General features: G+C 45.6%; 1 pseudogene; it reads right to left on the bottom strand.

Annotated features, from left to right (window-relative positions):
- Positions 1-3,299: 3,299 nt before the first annotated feature.
- Positions 3,300-3,428, bottom strand: LOC127192490 (uncharacterized; annotated as a pseudogene).
- Positions 3,429-4,241: the final 813 nt, after the last annotated feature.

The raw sequence follows: 4,241 nt of genomic DNA, 5'->3' as shown, positions 1-4,241 counted from the left end.
TTCTTGCTCTAAATCATTTAGGAAATTACAAAGACTGCAATGGCTTTACGCCAGGAGCTGGTGAGCGAGAAGAAAGATGTGCAGTCACAAACTGCATAATGACGTTCCTGCCAAGGACAGACCACATATAGGGTGGTGGTCACATGACAGCAGAATGGGGGAGCTGGAGGCTTCCTGTTGCCCAGGGATGCTTAGCCACCCTTATATCATCACACGCTACCTGGGTCACGCGTGCCGATGTAAACAAGTCTGCCATGCTGCCAGTGCTATAAAAGCAAAACACAGACAGTTACTGTCGGATAATGGAAATTAATGAGTGTGTTTGCTTTGTGTTTATGGTTTGTGTTCTTAGTATACTGCACTCGTGGTTGTTATTTTAGAGTGAACTTGGGCTTAGAAAAACAGGGTTGGCTACAGAACAGCTCCGCACTGTCCTGTACAGGCAGCAGTTCAGACATGTGTTTACGGCAACACTTCACTGCAAGGCTTTCGCCTATGCTTGATTTTATCTTGTGTTTTGTCTCTCATGATTCTAGCAGCCATAGGAGTATGTGTTTGTGTGTGTGTGTGTGTGTGTGTGTGTGTGGTCTCTCATGATTCTAGCAGCCATAGGAGTATGTGTTTGTGTGTGTGTGTGTGTGTGTGCCTATGTGTGTCATCTGTTATACCATCTAGGTTTGTGTGAATATACTCTGCAGTGTTTGCACAATGACAGACTCACCTCCTGCGTTTCTTGGAATTCATCCCTTCCTCCTGTTGTCCAGCAACGGAAAACTGTAGGCCATATGGCCTGGAGAGATGACTCGGTAATTAAGAGTGCTTACCACTCTATCCCAGAACCAGAGTTCGGTCCCCAGCACCCACAGAGTGACTCAAAACATCTCTAACTCCCGTTTTAGGTAATCTGACCATAATGTCACAATAGCCACAGGTTTTGGAAGTCCCCGTCTCCTGATCTGAGTAAAAAGGGTAAGAAACATCTTTATGGAGTTGATACTACATTGGAACAAAACAATGTACAAGATCTAAAATTCTTAGCAGGATGATTATTGTCAACCTTGCTCAGTTTGGAAGCACTAAAAAAGACACATCTCTTGGCACATCTGTGAGGATGCTGCCAGTAGGTAACTGAGGGGAGCAACTCATCTGATTGTGGGAGCACCATCACATCGACTGGGGTCCCAGGATAAAAGGTACCTAACAAAGGATAAATAAGACACAGCACAAGGCGGCACACAAGGGGCACTTTCTGTTTTTGTAGCACATTAATGGAGACCACAGGAATACCCACCCATTAAGGGATGACTCCACAGACAGGAAGTTGCCCCCAGCTCTGAAGGTTTGCAGTAATTAAATCTGGTAAAGTAGATTTATTTGTCTAGGCAACAATGAATCTCCAACATGTACTGGCCAGTACAAAATGCCAGTTTCAGAAGGATTCATGTCAGAGGATCTTGCTTGTATTTTAGAAGACATACACGGAATACATATGCAGATACATAAAATTTCTCTGTGTGTTTTCCGGGAGTCCAGACACCTGTATGGACATGCATAGAGAACAGTCCTAAAGAACAGTCAGCTCAAAGCAGTGACTCCTTGCGGGGGCGGGGGGGATGTGTGTCAAATGTCACGTCATAATGATTTTATAGGAATTTACTCATCTGTTAACTATTCAGTCACAATGAATAACTTGTTTGCTTGCTTGCTCCAGGCAGGATCTCACTCTGTAGCCCAGGGCTGGCCTTGAACTTGAAGTAATCCTACTGCCTCAGCCTTCTAAGTGCTGTTATTACAGGCGTGTGCCACCACACACATCTCTGTAGGGTGTAACTCTCAGAAATGGAGATGCTAGAATTGGCACCACTGCCGGTTCTCCTGTAGGCCCCTCCCTTGCCCGCCTACGTCTCCTCTCTGTGGTCCCAGCCACTCCGCAGCTGTGTCTGCTGTGTCCACAGGGAGCATTTTACATAGCTTCTGACTTTGTGCCAATGCTTGTGAGAATAATGGCTCTCCTGGTAGAGGGGTGGAAGGCAGCATGAGTCCCACAGCGTGCGCTCTACACAGCTTCGTTCGCCTCTCTCCAGGGACACTTTCCAAATACTTCTCAGTTCTCAGAGGGGTGGCAGAGGCCCCTTTTAAATTCCCACGTTGGCTCTCAAAAGTGGCACGTCATTCGAGCCTGTGGGAGTTTTGTCAGTGGTTTACCTTTCTAAGACCTATGAGAGGTAAGGCATAGCTCTTTTACCATGAGAAAATTGGGGCCAGAGGGGAGGGGTTGGCTAGTTTCCCAGCTCACACGGCTCTGTGGACGTTGGCATTTCTCTGGAACTTTCTACCTTTCCAATCTGTCAGTCAAGGTTCACAACAGTCCGGAACACCCCAAACAGGAACTTCCGACCTTAATTATGTTGAGCCACACAAAAACGTGACTGGATTTTATTGACTGAATCAGTTTCTTGTAATGATTAGCTCCAGAAAATAATTTGGCAAACTGTATTTACAGAAACTTGTGGCTCCTCTCAGACTTGGTGGAGGAAGCTGAACACAGCCACCAGTACACACCTTATGGACAAGCCCCTTCTGTAACACAGCTGAGCCCAGAGCTGGGCTATTATCCTGAGGACAGATGCTTCTTAAAGTGAGGGAGAACCTGGCTCTGTGCGTTTAAAAATGTAGTTTACTGGACTCTATTCATGAGAGTCTATCCTTAAGATTGGTCTTCTCTGATGGTTATTATTTACAAAGTCAATATTATTTTAAAACATTATTATTATTATTATTATGGTGTGTGTGTGTGTGAGAGAGAGAGAGAGAGAGAGAGAGAGAGAGAGAGAGAGAGAGAGAGAGAGAGAGAGAGAGATTGTCTGAATTTGAGCACATACCTGCCACAGCACACACGTAGAGGTCAGAGGACAACTTTTGGAAGTCTGCGCTTGCCTTCTACAATGGGTCCCAGGGATCGAACTCAGGTAGTCAGGGCTTGTCAGGCTTGCATGCTTTTTGTTGGGTTTTTTGTTTGTTTGTTTTTGTTTCTTGGGTTGTTTGTTTGTTTGTTTGTTTGTTTTGAGACAGGGTTTCTCTGTGTAGCCTCAGCTATCCTGGATTCACTTTGTAGACCAGACTGGCCTCGAATTCACAGCGATCCTCCTGCCTCTGCCTCCCAAGTGTTGGGATTAAAGGCATGCGCCACCACGCTGGGCATGTTTTTGCCTTATGAGCCACCATCTGGCCTCTCCTGGTGATTCTTTTTTTTTTTTTTTTTTTTTTTTTTTTTCTTTTTTTTTTTTCTTTTTTTTTCTTACTGTGCGACCCGCTTCAGTGCCAGCAGCCCACAGGCAGAGGCCAGGCAATGGTTCGGGGCCGCGGGTTGCTCTAGCACGGGACACTATGAGAGGCCCAGGGCGACTCTCCTGGTGATTCTTATGTACACTAACATATGGGGACACATATGAAACAGACATATGGGGATCTAACAACTAGATGTAAAAACTCTTAATGAGAATTTGCGTTGGCCATTCTGGCTCTGTAGATGACAATGATACACATCTGTATACAAGGAGATGGCAGGAGCATGTGGCAGTTTAGAAAAAGATACCTCAGACAGGACAGAGAAAGCAGAGCTCAGCCAGAGTGGGAGGAGCTGTTTATCTACTCTCCTCTTGGGACTGGCAAATGGTTGGTGGACATCTGGGCTATGAGCTGAGAACATAGCAAGGCTTAGGTAAGGGGCTCTAAAGCAACAGTCATTCCAGGTATAGGACAGACATTCTACAAGTGTGTAAGCATCCTTAGTCTGTTCCAAGTATAGGAGCCTGGCATCTGTTTGAGAGATCCTCTGGGAATTTACAGTACATACAGAGCAGAGCTGTCACCTATTCAAGGTTGGTGACATCACCCTTGAGGACTATGTCAAAGGGGGTTTTGTTTGATTAATTTTCATTATCTGTCGTTACCGAGTAATGAAAGGTGATACTATTAATGAGCGTGTGAATGAGACAGTGTCTTCAACGCCATATCTGAACCATTCCCAGCTTTGTCAGGGTTGAATAGCCCTGACCCAAAGTGTGCCCTTTCTCCATTGTAGGGAACACTACTCTTTCTCTCCAAGTGTCCCCGACACCAAATTATTGTGGATCAGCTGCTCGCTTCTCAGAGCACAGTATGAGGCCTGTGCTTGAGTTTCTGTTATTCTGTGTGTGCAGAATGCTAGCTTTCTGCAGTGAAGTTGATCGAGTTGAGAG

This window comes from Acomys russatus, chromosome 7, assembly GCF_903995435.1.
Source record: "Acomys russatus chromosome 7, mAcoRus1.1, whole genome shotgun sequence".
NCBI lineage: Eukaryota > Metazoa > Chordata > Mammalia > Rodentia > Muridae > Acomys > Acomys russatus.
Note: the sequence above shows the minus strand (reverse complement) of the source record. Positions and strands in the feature narration are given on the sequence as shown.